At 37.5% G+C, this 16,908-nt stretch overlaps 1 protein-coding gene and 1 long non-coding RNA gene across 3 annotated transcripts in view; both read right to left on the bottom strand.

The window, feature by feature from the left end:
* Window positions 1-16,908, bottom strand: part of LOC143277491 (uncharacterized) — a 534,532-nt gene that overhangs the window by 372,042 nt on the left and 145,582 nt on the right. The window lies entirely within an intron of this gene.
* Window positions 1-16,908, bottom strand: part of LOC143277494 (uncharacterized) — a 297,802-nt gene that overhangs the window by 164,486 nt on the left and 116,408 nt on the right. The gene's annotated exons all lie outside the window — the stretch shown is intronic.

Raw genomic sequence — 16,908 nt, 5'->3', positions numbered from 1 at the left:
AGCAGAATATACAGGTGTGATCTCGGTATGATTAACAATGTTTAAAAGTGACATATTTGGTGATTCAGAAATGGTTTACTTGTGGGAAATCATAAAACCGTGTTGAACAACTGTGTTTTCTTCACTACCAATAAAACTAAAAGCTAAAGCTGAGATAAAGGAGTTTACCTAAACAAACAAACAAACAAAAAAAGAATAAAATAAAATAAAACCCAGAACTTATGTGACTGTTAGATTATTTCCTGTCAAGGTTTCCTTGTTAAAGTGCTGTTAACACTCTTCCCAACATTGAAAACCACTTCAGCATTGGACAAACAATCCCATACAAACGAATTTAAATTGTAAATGATGTTGTTTCTTTTTTTGTTGTTTTATACTTTATAGGTGTTTCTACTATTATGTCTGTGGACATTTTTTCTGCAGTAATGTTGCATAAGTAACTGTAAAATCAAAATGCGCCTGAAATCCAGAAACCAATAACTTACAGTCTGGTTTTTTTTGTTTGTTTTTTTTTGTGTTTTTTTGTTTTTGTTTTTTTGTTTTTTGATCGAGCATTAAACAAAAAGGTGACTTCTGGTGCATATTTTGCCAAAGGGTCCATGTACATTGCAAATCATTGGTAGTCTGCTCAGGATGTCAGCTCTTTTGTTCTTCTTTTCAGTGGAGAGGGCCGTGAGAAAAAAACCCATGGATGGTTGGGCAATGTTTAACGACCAATGTACAGTACAAAACTGGTCATTAAGCCATTGCTACACATATGAAAAAAGTATGTAACAAAGTATAGTATTGATGACAATAAATGATATAACCGTGTTGTGTATAAAAGAGAGGGGCGGAGGGTGGGGAGACATTACTTTGGAAATAGGTCATAGTTTTGAGACTGACGTGAAGGAGGTGAATGCTGGCTTTTCCCGAAGAGAAAGGGGAAGGTTGTTCCAAGCAGAAGAACCAGAGACAAGAGAAAGAGCAGCGACTGACAGTACACTAGGGTGCAGAAGTGAAGACAGTCATGTGGAAGAGGAGAGGCCGTTTGGTTCACTGTTTGCAGCAGAGTGTGGGATCTTGTATTCTATCCTTTGAGAGACAGGAAGCTGGCAAAGTGCGTGTAACACTGAAGTGATGTGACTGAATCTCCTTTTTACTCAAAACCGTTGAGCAGCAGAATTTTGCATGCGCTGAAGTGAGTTGATTGATGAAGTGGGCAAGCCAGGACAAGAGAGAGTTGAACAATAGTTGAGGTGAGGGAGGAAGAGACGAGTGACAGTCATAGATATGGCGTCAGTAGGCACCTGTTTGTGAACAGCACTTATTCTGTCATTGACAGTGGCAGCAAGGTTGACAGGTGTGGAATAGCACTAATTCTGTGTCATTGAAAGTGGCAGGGTTGACAGGTGTGGAATAGCACTAATGCTGTGTCATTGAAAGTGGCAGGGTTGACAGGCCTGGAATAGCACTAATTCTGTGTCATTGAAAGTGGCAGGGTTGACAGGTCTGGAATAGCACTAATTCTGTGTCATTGAAAGTAGCAGGGTTGACAAGTCGGGAATAGCACTGATTCTGTGTCATTGAAAGTGAGGGTTGACAGGTCTGGAACAGCGCTCGTTTTGTGTCATTTGAAGTGGCAGGGTTGACAGGTGTGGAATAGCACTAATTCTGTGTCATTGACAGTGGCAAGGTTGACAGGTGTGGAATAGCACTAATTCTGTGTCATTGAAAGTGGCAGGGTTGACAGGTGTGGAATAACAATAATTCTGTGTCATTGAAAGTGTCAGGGTTGACAGGTGTGGAATAGCACTGATTCTGTGTCATTGAAAGTAGCAGGGTTGACAAGTGTGGAATAACAATAATTCTGTGTCATTGAAAGTGGCAGGGTTGACAGGTGTGGAATAACAATAATTCTGTGTCATTGAAAGTGTCAGGGTTGACAGGTGTGGAATAGCACTGATTCTGTGTCATTGAAAGTGGCAGGGTTGACAGGTCTGGAATAGCACTAATTCTGTGTCATTGAAAGTGGCAGGGTTGACAGGTGTGGAATAGCACTAATTCTGTGTCATTGAAAGTAGCAGGGTTGACAAGTCGGGAATAGCACTGATTCTGTGTCATTGAAAGTGAGGGTTGACAGGTCTGGAACAGCGCTCGTTTTGTGTCATTTGAAGTGGCAGGGTTGACAGGTCTGGAATAGCACTATGGTATGGTTTGACAGTCCTGTGCAGTGGGATGGACCATAAGCAGCAATGAACAATTAACGGTATACACACCTTTCCTTTGTTCAAAGATGAAAATATTGTGTTTGCAATATCTGATGTTTTTGATTTTATATATGTTAATGTTTTTGATTGATTCATAAGGGGGGGGGAGGGGGGGGGGGGGGTTATACAATAAGCATTTCTACAGCTCTTTGCTTTCTGTTAAGTTTTTGTTTGTAATGTACTTTTTTTCTGTACTTATTCTGTTTATATTGTTTAACTTTTAAAAGTATCCTTTTCTGTTTATATTGTTTAACTTTTTAAAGTATCCTTTTCTGTTTATATTGTTTAACTTTTTAAAGTATCTTTTTCTGTTTATACTGTTTAACTTTTTAAAGTATCTTTTTCTGTTTATATTGTTTAACTTTTTAAAGTATCTTTTTCTGTTTATATTGTTTAACGTTTTAAAGTATCCTTTTCTGTTGTTCCCGTCTTCTGATTTGTGGGCATTTTCAGAGTTGAAATTACCTACCCATCCAACCCTTTTATTTATTTATTTTTTCAAGAATTTAGTATTTTACTTATGTAAATCAATGATAAGATTTCATGTTGAAGCTTTTCTTTGCCAATCTTTGTCTTCCACACATGAGATGATTTTAATCTCTGGCTGCTTCTGGCCTTTTTTTGTATGAATTTACAATATGGCATGTCTTGTACATATCTTCTTTTTTTCTGACCCTTTGTTTTATCAGTTGTACAGTTAAACACAAAAAAATACAGGAACATTCCTTGAACTTGCTCTTTTGCAGGGGAAAGTAGTTTTGGTCAATTTTTTGTGTTAACAGTAGATTTTGATGAAATTAGTTTAGATTTGTGATCAGGTTTAGGATGATGTTTTTTGGTGTGTTTGTGTGTGTGTGTGTGTGTGTTGTTGTTGTTGTTTTGTTCTTTCTTTTTGTTATTATTTAAAATCCTCTACAGATGCTTTCTTTATCAAATGGGCTAAAGGTGGACATAACGAAAACTACAAGAGGGTGTATAGTACCAGTTCAGCCAGTTACTAAAAGAGAACCGCACCCCCCTCAAAAAAAAAGAAAAGAAAAAAGAAAAAAAAAAGTTACTTTGACATGTACTGAGAGTTTGTTAGCACGTTTTAGGTTGTTTCTCCCATATTTCAGTTAACTAGACAAATGTTCAGTTTTCGATTTTGATTGTCAATACATTCTTGCATTGACAAATGCAAGGTCGGCTTACACAAATTTCATTCAAGTCATGGTTTATTCCAAAGACCTCATTGGGGCTCATGGGGGAAAAACCCAGCAAACAAACAACAAATCATGGCAACAGTATACATGGCCAGGTTACACAGTGCATTGTGAACACTAAGTACTTGTTTATGAAATTATGCTGAAAATATTATCAGAACAGAAATGCACTAACAGATCTGCACTAACATTGATATGGAAATCAACTGGAGAGGTGATACTTCACTGACTTGGCTTTTTTTTCTTTCTTCTTTTCTTTTCTTTCTTTTTTTTCTTTTTTTTTTTTAATTTTTTTTTAAGGATAGCGTCAAGAAATTAGTTCTGTTTTTTGTTGTTGTTTTTTTGTTGTTTTTGTCATAAAACAGACAAGAAAACTTCAAAGCGTTTGGGTTACTGTTGTAGTATGGCTTTAATAACATGTCAAACAAAAACAAAAAAACCCCAACCCAACAACAACATCAAAATATATAATGGAACTCATCACCAACATCATTCAGGTAACATTTACTGAGCAGCCTTTTATATCTTTTAATTTTATGTATGCATTCTGTCTGTATGGGTAATCAATGAATCAGTGTTCTTTATTTTGGGACATGGTTAGCTAAACACTGTGGGAAAAATTATTGAGCATTTTTTTCAAATTCAAACTTTACTTTAAAAATTCTGTTGTTTTAGTAGTACATGGTTAGCTAAACACTGTGGGAAGAATTGTTGAGCATTTTTCAAATTCAAACTTTACTTTAAACATACTGTTGTTTGAGTACTGTTCGTTCTGATGAACTTAAGCATGCCAACTTGGGATATATACTATTCATGCAATCTTTGTTTTATTCGTTCTTTAAAAAGTAATCATGTTATTTGGATGTTCTGCTGATAAATTCTAAAATTATTGAAACCAGAATTGTCTTTTTTTAACTTTTTTTTAATTTTTATTTTTTTAACTGACTGAAGAAACTAGCTTAGCATATGTCTTCATTATATAATTTCAGCATGAAACGAAAAATGGTACTTGTCTTTCTCCCTGTACATCTCTGTCCATCCTCTTTTCCTATCTTTCTGTGTGTGTGGTTTCTTTTCGGTTTTTTTTTCTCTCAATTGTGTACACAGAGCGAGTCCATGTAACAACAATCGTGTTTCAGTTGTCAGTTTGTATGTAAGATCTAAAATCCAGTGGAAAATAATTCGGGCAAAATAAAGGCATTGAAGGGAAGCAACGATTACATCACATGGGTGCATGAAAAAGAATTGAAGTAAATAACCCAAAAAGGAATCAGAGGAGAAAATGGATGTTGCTTATGGTGGAATTTGACACCATCACCCCACGTTCCTTCTCCTAGTGATTTCTCTCATGTTCAAGTTGTCGGCAGGCAAAACTAGCGATAGCATGGATTAGACAAGAGAGGCAAGGCCTTCAAGACTCACTTGTGATAAATTAAGTCTCCTAGCATTAATTACAGAGTAATTTCCCTTTTTTACTATCTGCACCAAAACGTTTGCAAAATAAATAAAAATCCCATGCTTAGTAAAAGAAGTTCCTGTTCGAACAAAAAATGATTATAATGACTGCTCTTGTTGTTGTGTCAGAATAAGAGGTCAAAGTGCCAAGTTTAGAGAATACAAAAAATATAAATATAACAGTAAATGCAGTTTGCATATAATTAGGCTTCTTTTTTATATATTTTTTGTGCCCATCCCAGAGGTGCAATATTGTTTTAAACAAGATGACTGGAAAGAACTGAATTTTTCCTATTTTTATGCCAAATTTGGTGTCAACTGACAAAGTATTTGCAGAGAAAATGTCAATGTTAAAGTTTACCACAGACACACACACATACACACACACACACACAGACAACCGAACACCGAGTTAAAACATAGACTCACTTTGTTTACACAAGTTAGTCAAAAATGAGGAGAGCTGCGGTTGGGTTGTAAGCGGCCTCTTCACTCTCCTGACTTTGCTGTAAGAGATCTAGGAGGGCTGAATTTACTGTACGAGATCTAGGAAGAGGACTGAACTTACTGTTTGGCATCTAGAAAGAGTACTGAATTTACTGTACGAGATCTAGGAAGAGGACTGAACTTACTGTTTGGCATCTAGAAAGAGTACTGAATTTACTGTAAGACTTCCAGGAAGAGTACTGAATTTACTGTAAAATCTCTAGGGAGAAGACTGGATTTACTGTATGGCATCTAGGAAGAGGACTGAATTTACCGTATGACATCTAGGAAGAAGACCGGATTTACTGGAATTTACTGTATGACATCTAGGAAGAGGATTTGATTTACTGTATATCATCTAGGAAGAAGACCGGATTTACTGGAATTTACTGAATGACATCTAGGAAGAGGACTTGATTTACTGTATGACATCTAGGAAGAGGACTGAATTTACCGTATGACATCTAGGAAGAAGACCGGATTTACTGGAATTTACTGTATGACATCTAGGAAGAGGATTTGATTTACTGTATATCATCTAGGAAGAAGACCGGATTTACTGGAATTTACTGAATGACATCTAGGAAGAGGACTTGATTTACTGTATGACATCTAGGAAGAGGACTGAATTTACTGTATGACATCTAGGAAGAAGACCGGATTTACTGGAATTTACTGTATGACATCTAGGAAGAGGACTTGGTTTTTACTGTATGGCATCTAGGAAGAGGACTTGATTTACTGTATGGCATCTAGGAAGAGGACTTGATTTACAGTATGACATATAGGAAGAAGACTGAATTTACTGTAAGAGATCTAGGAAGAGAATTGAATTAACTGTTAGAGATCTAGGAAGAGGACTAGATTTACTAGACTTCGAGGAAGATGACTGAATTTACTGTAAGAAATCTAGGAAGAGGACTGAATTTACTGTAAGAGATCTAGGCTACAGTTTCAAGGTGTCGGAGTGTGTGGACAGATCTGTGTACGCCACACCACGAGCTGATCAGGACGGAATGAACTGTAAGATAATTAGAAAATGAACTAATTGGAAAGAGGATTTCAGAGGGTGGAGTTTTGGCAGCCAAACCATGTTATTCTGGATGGCCAACTTTGAAATTTCGTTTTGGCAGGAGTTGGCCACTGAGTTTTCATGATGTTTGTTTTAAAAATTAGCATTTTTGACTCTGTGTGTGATCATTTTGAGCATCACAAAGAAGATTTGGAACTGATATGCAATAGTGGATCTGAAGAATGCAAACATAATCACTTAGTAAATTGCCAGTTGTCTTAGGCCTTGTGTTTACACATAAAGGGGGTTCAGGCACTTGCAGACCTGCACATATGTTGACCTAGGAGAATGGAAAAATATCTCCCCTTTACCCCACCAGGCGCCGTTACCGAGATTAGAACCCATGATCTATGATCCAATGCTTTAACCACTGAGTATATTTGTTCCCTTACGGAAATGCAGTGATGATCAAAATCATGTTGTTTTTTCTTTATACGGTACTTCTGAATTAAGGTAAAGTCAGTAGGAATCACACTTGAGTCTTGAATGCTTTGCACTTTTCAGTTTTGTTATTGTTGTATGTAACATACAGAAACTTTGCTCCATTACATTGCTTTTATTTGTTCTACTGAATTGATTTTATAATACATTTTTGTATATTTTTATTTCCAAACGAATAAACGCTTTCTTTGAAACTCAAGCTGTTTGTGATTAATTTACAGCTTGTTCAGCTACATGCACCCACCCACAATTTTTTTCCCCAATGATTGAATGTGTATATATAACATATTAATCAGGTAGAATTGTTCTTTTTTGAATCGAAGGAAGAAAGAGGGGTTATGTTTACACCCAAAGGAATGTGAATGGGTTACAGGAACAAAATGATGGCAGCCAACCAGTGCCTTTCAGTGTTGTACCAGTTTTTGGCCGAGACCACGTATAGCTGTGCTCTTCCTCTCTTTTGCTCTGAAATGAATCACAAACAAGCTATACCTACAAGGGAAAAACAAACAAACAAAAAACAGAAATGCTTATGTTAAGATTGGGTCATCGCATAGATTTGTCGACTCAGACTTGATCTCAGCATGAACAGAACCTGTAGTCACCAAAACAACCTTAGGAGAAGACATATGATTCTTGATTTTGTTTTCTTTTTTTCTTTTTTTTTTAATACTAAATCAGCTATCATTCCTTTGATAAATCAGTTGATCCACTTAAGTCTTCATCAAAAATGAGGAAACATTGGAACTATTCAACTGATCCTGATGGTGGTACAGGGAGAAAGAGTGTCTGCACAACATTCTGTACCCACACTTTATCTATGTCCTCCCCAACCCCTCCTCCTATCTCCCCCTACCCCACCCACTTTAAAAAAAATTACATTTATTTTTATTTACCCTGCGACCAGGATAAAAAAACAATGGCTTAGATTTTAAGTAAATAGTCCAAAGCCCACCAGAAACCCCACAAGAATTCTCAGAGTACAGGATCTTCGTCCACTTGACGGCCACAATCATCAAGTTGTTTACTCTACCGCTATAGCAGGGGTTGCGTCGAGTTGTGAAAAAAGGTTTGGGATAGAAAGAAAAAGGCGAAAATTGTGGGAATAAAAAAAAAAGCTATCAGGGGATAGCTAAAGGCGAAAATTGTGGGAATAAAAAAAACTATCAGGGGATAGCTACTCTAAGTGGGTTTTACCGGCAGGCTACTGCACCTTCACTTTTCGCCCTTATGAGCTAGCCGGTCCAAGGCTGCATGAAGCAACTCCAGCCACCCCCCACACTCCTAGAAAAAGGATAGCCAGTTTGAGAAAAAAAACCCACAAAAAACCAAAAACAAATAACAGCTGGTATTGCTTAGCACTTCACTTTAGTGTGTCTCTGAAATCAAAAGCCTTACCTGCTGACCCTGCTCGCAGCGCCAAATTATGGAAGGGAAGAAAACAGGGGCAGGGAAATGGGTGGGTTCAGGGTAGGTACAGGATGTAGTGTAGGTACTCACTCTCTCCTCATCCCACAATTAAGATATATAACAAATTGGGTTTGATTTCACCCTGACAGTTTCGCTGCCAGAAAATATTGAAATGTGCTCTTCCTTTACCAAAGGACATTTTGAGGTATCAGGGAAAATATGCATACATAGATATAGACTCAGATACACAGACAACAAACTCAGGATTGTTCAAAGATTCGGTTTCTTTACACTTGACAGCCCAGTCTTAACTGTCAGAAAAAGTCTGGTATACAAGGTAATTATTGTGTTCAGAACTAACAGTATTTTACCAATGCTGCTGACATCCTCGAGGATGTGTGTGACTATTCACATGCACTGGTGTGTGGCCTTCTACGTACAGGGTGCTGGACAAAGTGTATTGCCCCAGACTGGGTGGCATCCACCTTAACATGAATCAGTTGTGTCTTCTTTACAGCCAAACCACACAGTTTCCACATCAAAATCCATGCTACTGACGAAGACTGAAAGTGCTCTTAATTAGTATATGCATGCCAGCCACCTGCACTGCTGATTATTACAAACTTTAACTTATAGTGGTAAAGAATGGTACTGCTATAAACAGTACACTACAGTGTGGATTTTTTTCAGTCATTTACAGTGTATGTGATTCACCCCTGTGTACAAATGCGCTTTATCTGTCATTAGGATCCATCTTGAAGAAGCTCAAAGATACCTCCCATTTCAAACTTAATTATGGCAAAAATTCCCCGCTGAAAGGTATCTGCCTTATGCTCTTTTTTTTATTTTTTTTTTTTTTAGAAAGACTTACTGGATATGACTGACCAGCTGATCTGACAGTTATCTTCCTAGTTTTGAAAGCATGTTGCCATAAGAATTAAAGCACTGTCCAAAAGGATTACAAACACTTTGATTGAGGCTGATACCATCACAAAATGGTTCGCCAGCACGCTTTTAGTCTCATGTGCATGACACGTCTGGTATCATTCTGCATGAAACAGTGCAGGCTATTTGTTAAGCAAATTTCCAGACTGTGTGTTATCATGGTCAGTAGAGCAGCAGATACAAAGTCAGTTGAGCAGAGAAGGATGAGAGATGGGGAGAGGGGAGAGAAAGACGTCAGAACAGTAACATTCACAAACATGAATGTTCATTTCTGAAACCTCCACCATGTATAAAGGTTGGGCTTAATACCTCAACACTGGAAGAAATAAAGGTTATACTGCCACACAAAGTAATGCTTGAGGAATTAAACAGGGTGTCAGTATTTCAGCTGTTTTCACCACCCCATGACAGAACTCGGAGCCAACAAATACAACCCACCTACAACTTTTATAGTCTTCAGTCATTTTAATTTGCATTATATCGAACTGTATGCAGTAATAATTAGTGTATAGCCTTATAATTCTTTACCCCCAAGGAAAACGTGTCAATGAAACAACTGCATTCAAGTGAAATGGTAAACTTGGAGGAGTGTGTTTGTGTGTGTGTGTGTGTGTGTGTGTGTGCGTGTGCGTGCATGCATGCGTGTGTGTGCCAGTGAGAGAGAGAGAGGGAGAGAGAGAGTATGTGTGTATGTGTCGAAAATATAAAATGTATGGTGATAAGTGGATAACAATTACAGCTCATCTTTGTTAATCATTGTTGAATTAAAATCCGGTTTCTGTATCCTTTAGTGCAAGCAGAATACTGGATGGAGTGGGCGAAGCAGAGAAAAAAAAAAGTTAACAATAGCCCCAAGCTTTCGAAGACCCAGCAAACACATACCTTCCTGGTCCAAAAGTCGTTGACATAGGCTGCCAAGTGTTTGAATCATACCAACGCCCAAAGGAGCTACAGAAAGCTCCAAGTGATTTTTTTTTTTTTTTTTAATATTTGGAGATAGGCATGAGAGAGAGAGGAGAGAAAGAGAGAGGGAGAGAGTGATGTGAAAGAGAAAATGAGAGAGAGAGAAGAGAGGGAGGGAGCATGTCATCATCATTGATATATTCTTTCAGTATTGGCATTGCTGATGAGTTTATACACATACACACAGACTACATCTTACTACTACTACTATTACTATTACAACTATTGGTACTACTACTTCTGCTACTGCTGCTGCAACTACTACTGCTGCTTCTGCTTATAACACAACCCCCAACAAAGAAATGTTTTTATTCAGCTCAACAACAATAATGAAAGATAGAACAATTGCCATCGTGGGAAATAGTGGAACGTTTGTGAAACTGCACATTGGTAATAACTTGACGAAAACTTCGTTAGGCATGACCGGTAGCGTTAACAAAATAAATGTGCAATGGACAAGGATAAATGTCAGATAAATGAGGTCAGAAATATATAAATCAATAGATACATCGAGAGGTAGGTAAAGAGAAAGAAGAAGACAGACAGACAGGGAGAGAGAGAGAGAGAGAGAGAGAGGTTTTTATTTTATTTTATTTTATTTTATTTTTTTTATATAATACAATGACTGACAAGTGATTTTCAACAAGCAACATGGAAATATATGAAAAAAGGAAGGAAAAAACCCCCACAAAGAATAGCGACCAAACAAACAACAACATAAAAAAAAAAAACAACCACCACAAGTGATATCTTGATCGAGAGAGAGAGAGGGTTACACGACCACACACAGGAAGACAATACTCATCATGTCCAGCACAAAATGTACAACATCATCACGCCACAGCCACACACACACACACACACACACATGCGGTGACACACACCCTTGTCACATAATTTTGGTCGATCAAAGTTCTCAGATAGGCAGGTAATATGTTACAGTGGCGGATAAGCCATGAAAGCCACTTGTGATGACACTGATTCGTTGAACCTGAAATTTGTTCCCGAGAAAATGGAAACGACGCCCTCGAATAATACCGTCACAAGTGCACACACACACACACACACACACACACACACACACACACACACAGATACAGACAGACAGACAGAGAGAGGGTGGAGTGGGGGTGGAGAGTGACTGTTTGTGCTGTTGTTTCTGAAACCAAATGTGTTTTATTAAGCAACGACTTCCTGAGAAACGAATTTTTGCTGGGAAATCCAAAGTATACATGACTAAACACGGCAAGAAACTATGTTTCTCCCGTCATCCCTCTCTCCCCTTCACCGCTCTCGTGACAAACAATAAAAACAAAACAACAACAACAACAAACCACTGTGTCGATTATGCTTACGCAACCTTTGGATGGAAACAGTATAAGATTTTTCTTTTCAAATTCTTCTCAACCTTTGGATGGAAACAGTATAAGATTTTTCTTTTCAAATTCTTCTCAACCTTTGGATGGAAACAGTATAAGATTTTTCTTTTCAACTTCCTCTCAACCTTTGGATGGAAACAGTATAAGATTTTTCTTTTCAAAATCTTCTCAACCTTTGGATGGAAACAGTATAAGATTTTTCTATTCTTCTCAACCTTTGGATGGAAACAGTATAAGATTTTTCTTTTCAAATTCTTCTCAACCTTTGGATGGAAACAGTATAAGATTTTTCTATTCTTCTCAACCTTTGGATGGAAACAATATAAGATTTTTCTTTTCAACTTCTTCTCAACCTTTGGATGGAAACAGTATAAGATTTTTCTTTTCAAATTTTCTCAACCTTTGGATGGAAACAGTATAAGATTTTTCTTTTCAAATTCTTCTCAACCTTTGGATGGAACCAGTATAAGATTTTTCTTTTCAAATTCTTCTCAACCTTTGGATGGAAACAGTATAAGATTTTTCTTTTCAAATTTTCTCGACCTTTGGATGGAAACAGTATAAGATTTTTCTTTTCAAATTTTCTCAACCTTTGGATGGAAACAGTATAAGATTTTTCTTTTCAGCTTCTTCTTAACCTTTGGATGGAAACAGCGCAGGATTTTTTTTCTCTCAAAATCTCCATACAACACATACTTATTATACTATTGATCATATGTTTACTTTGTTAGCTTTTGTACAAAACAATTTTGTTTTAATTGAAAGCTTTGTTGCATTTATAGACTTTCAGAAGGCCTTTCATTCTATAAATAGAAAATTCCTATGGTATATTCTCTTAGAAAATGGAATAAATTGTAAGTTGTATCGATGTATTAAAAGCATATATAATAATGTTAATGTAAGGATAATATGTGGATCTAAACTGACGGACCATATCATTTGCATATATAGTGTAAAACAGGGCGATGTGTGCAGCCTTATGCTATTTTCAGTCTTTATGAATAAACTTGCAAGAGAAGTTATAGAAAATAGTAAGCATGGGGCATAATTCACTTTTGATTATTTTGAGCATTTTTATCTTTTAGCAGATGGCGTTGTTTTGCTTTCAGAAACAGTAATTGGTTTGCAAACTCAGTTGAACAATTTACATAGAGCAGCTTGTTCTCTTGAACTGAAAGCAAACTTGAATAAAAGTAGTAGTATTGTGTTTCGAAAAGATGGTTATTTAGCCGAAGAGAAAAATGGACATAATATGATAATCCCGTGATGCCAGTAGTTAATGCTTACAAATATTTAGGTATATTGTTTTCAACAAACTGAGCTTCACTGCCGCCTGTATTGATTTGTCCAGTAACTTGAAAGATAAGAATGCAGTTTTATGTATTTTGCGAAAATTACCTTCTCTAAATAATGACAGTTTATCTTTGTTTCTCAAGTTATTTGATTTACAGGTTCAACCCATTGTCCAGTATGGTGCAGAACTTTGGGGCCTTCATACTGCAGCATGCCATATTGAAAAAGTACCGGTTTTACTTTAAAAAGGTTTCTGGAGATTGAAATGCGAACGCCCAATGATCTTGTATATGGAGAAACCAATGGATATCCAATTTACATAAATTTTACGATATGTTGTATTCGATATTGGTTTAAGTTGACGAGAATGGATAATCACAGACTGCCACATAAAGCCTATAAAATGTTACATGATTTAGATGAAAAAGGTAAATGAAATTTGGCGTCAAATATTCGATGTAAATTATACCAATGTGGTTTTGGATATGCATGGATGAATCAAGGTGTCCAGGAAATTAAACAGTTTCTCATTTAATTTAAAGAAAGATTAATTGTTTGCAGGTGGCAGGAATGAAACTCGAAGACATAGAAATGTACGTAACATTTTGCACTGCACATAAAATGAAAACTTACTTGCAGATTAGCTTAGAAAAACATTTGAAATTCATAATAGCAAGATTTAGATTAGGTATTTCAGAAAATGCTCAATATTATTATCATTATAGAAATCATTCTGTGGCTGAGTTAAATTGCCCTCTGTGCAGAAGTGGTGTTGAAGATGAGTTACACTTCATTCTATGTTGTCCTGCTTTTAGTAAATTAAGAAAACAGTATATTCCGCGAAAGTATTTTAAATTTCCCAATCAGTTTCGGATGTCTGCTGATGGCATCTGATAAAGTGTGTCCATTTACTTACATAAAGCATTTAAGTTATGATCAATTAAGATAATTCCTTTGATGATTGTTTCACCTTGTGCACTTGCATGTTTAATAATGTTGTATACTGTACCCTTCATTAGGGGCAATGGCATACATGAATAAATCATCCGAAACCGAATCCATACAACACACTTCCACTAAAAAGCAACTGTGGTTTCTCGCATTTCACACAAACTGCATTCACTGCTACTGTAACGACTCGGTGCAAGGCAAAGAAAAAAATCCCGAATTCTTTCAACATAATGAAAAATGGAAGGTGGATGCCAATAATTATCTGCTGGCTGGCTTGTTGTGCAGCTTCTTGGTCTTCAACCACCAGTGATTTTGTGCAAGATGTTTACGGTACCTCTAACAATCGCGGATCCCTGTCTTCCTGTTGCTATTTCCTTGTTGGCGGCAACATACTGGCTGGTTTGGGCAAGTTTGGAAGGCACTGGTGGTCCATTATGAGCTTCTCAGGACACAGTAGACACAATTACCTTCCTGGTCTTAACTCACTCAGTACGGCCAGTCCTCTCTTTTCCTCTACACAGACCCCTCGGATGTCCAGTGGGTGTCTGAATGACCCAACCTTTAGCTTCCGTCGTCAGAATTGTGGTATTCTTTGTCAACATTCACCTCTTCAGTATAAGAGCCTGTTAACGTCGTCTCTTTCGCCGTTCGTATGGAAAGAGTTAAAGGCACATTGAAACAATTATTATATAACTGCGTATAGAAATTAAGGCACTGTCTAAAGGGATTACAAATGTTGCTGTTGTTGTTTTATTTATTTATTTATTTATTTATTTATTTATTATTTTCTTTTCTTAATATTGAGACTGCACTGGATAGTGACTATCACTGTAGATGTGAAATGAATTTTTGTTCACACACACACGTTTGGTGTGGTATCACTGTGCATGCTGCTTACTGAGCAGATTTTCCTGACTGTGTGATCATGTGTTGACAGTAAGCAAACACCACGCACTTATAACTACTATAGTCTTCGATCATTTTGATTCGCATTATTTCGAACTGTAAGCAGTGATAAGTGGAAATAGTCTTATAAATCTTAAGCTCCAATGAAAACGTGTCAATGGTACAACTGGATTTTAGGTGAAATGGTAAACTTGGTTGAGTGGGGAGTGTGTGTGTGTGTGTGTGTGTGTGTGTGTGTGTGTGTGAATGAGTATCGATAATATCAAATGTCTGGTGATAAGTGGATAACTAATACAGTACACCTCATCTGGCCGAACAATTTTTTTTTATAATTAACTAGAATCCTGTTTCTGTATCTGTATCCCTTAGGGCTAGTAAGGTACTGGCTGGAGTGGAAGAATCGAAAAAGAAGGAAACAATACCTCCGAGCATTCGAGGATCCGGTGAACACGATAAACTTCCTGGTTTTTTTTGGTTTTTTGTTGTTGTTTTTTTAAGGTTTTGGCGTGTACTGCTAAGTGTGTGAATCAAGCCAGCCCGCAAATAAAAGGGATTACAAAAATGCTCTAAGAGGAGGTCAAAATAAAAAGAGAGAGAAAGGTGTGTTAGAGAGAGAGGGGAGAGCAAAGGCAGTTAAGAAAGAGATAGATGGAGAGGATGGGGGGAAAGAGAGAGAGAGAGAGAGAGAGAGAGAGAGAGAGAGAGAGAGAGCATGTTATAATTATCATCATCATAAGTAGTAGTAGTAGTAGTAATAGTAGTAGCAGTAGTATCATCATCATTTTTTATATAATATTCTTTCTGTAAATGGCATTGCTAACAAGATCACACACATACACACAGACCACATCTTATTATTACAACTTCTACCACTACAACAAGTGCTGCTGCTGCTGCTACTACTACTACAACTACTGCTGCCGCTGCTACTACTACTACTACAAATACAACTACTGCTGCTGCATCTTCTACTAATACCATCTCCAGTAAAGGCCTTTTATTGGAGGGGGGTCGGGGGGAGACCGACAGAGAACAAACAAAAATTAATTTTCCTAGAGTACTTCACATAAGCACAACAATAAGAAAAACAAGAGATAAAAAAGCAGACTGGGATTTAAAGAAGATGAGAAAGAAAGATAGAGAGAAAGACAGAGAGCGTAAGAGAGAGAGAGAGAGAAAGAGAGATACAGAGAGAGAGACAGAGACAGACAGACTCAGACAGACACAACCACAAAGAGAGAAAGAGAGAGTTTGGAAAAGTAATACGATCTCTTTATTCGATTCTCACACTGATAAAGAAAACCACAAGGATGCAGCCTTAACACACTGGTGGTAAACTGAATGCAAAATGAAGTTAACTCTTTCCATACGAACGGTGAAAGAGACGACGTTAACAGCGTTTCACCCCAATTACCATCATCAAAATATTGCAAGCGGAAGGCTCTTATACTGAAAACGTGAATGTTGACAAAGAATACCACCATTCTGACGACGGAAGCTAAAGGTTGGGTCATTCAGACACCCACTGGACATCCGAGGGGTCTGTGTAGAGGAGAAGAGAGGACTGGCCGTACTGAGTGAGTTAAGCACACAGTGACGGTTCTGTTCCTATCTCAACAGACTTGACTCGTGTCACTCAGTCACAACAACAAACACCACACACCCGCCACCCTCTCCTTCCCCGGGCCACAACAGCACTTCCCCAGTATGCTCTCTTCAGCTGGGCCCAAAGCAAACAAATAAAGTCATATGTCTGTGTCACTTTTGGCAAGCAATACCCTGGCTTGGAAATCGAGTGTTCAGTTTTATCAGGGCAGGTCCACCTCAAACTTGCCTCAAAACCTAAACTGCATCGGAGTCAACGCCACAGTTTGAACTGGATTTGTTTGGAAAATGGGGTTTTGTTGTGCGGATGATACCAAATGGACAGACAAATAGACACAGTGAATCCCATAATCATGCCCAACCTGTACACTCTGCTAAAAGAATGAAGAATCCATGTCTACCCTTTGGCTTGGATGATACCAAATAGACAGACAAATAGACACAGTGAATCCCATAATTATACCCACCCTGTACACTCTGCTAAAAGAATGAAGAATCTATGTCTGCCCCTTCTGGCTCGGAATCAGTTACATGGTGGCCCAGTGGTCTCG

The sequence above is a fragment of the Babylonia areolata genome, chromosome 34 (assembly GCF_041734735.1).
Source record: "Babylonia areolata isolate BAREFJ2019XMU chromosome 34, ASM4173473v1, whole genome shotgun sequence".
Taxonomy (NCBI): domain Eukaryota; kingdom Metazoa; phylum Mollusca; class Gastropoda; order Neogastropoda; family Buccinidae; genus Babylonia; species Babylonia areolata.
This window is presented reverse-complemented; position numbering and strand designations above follow the sequence as displayed.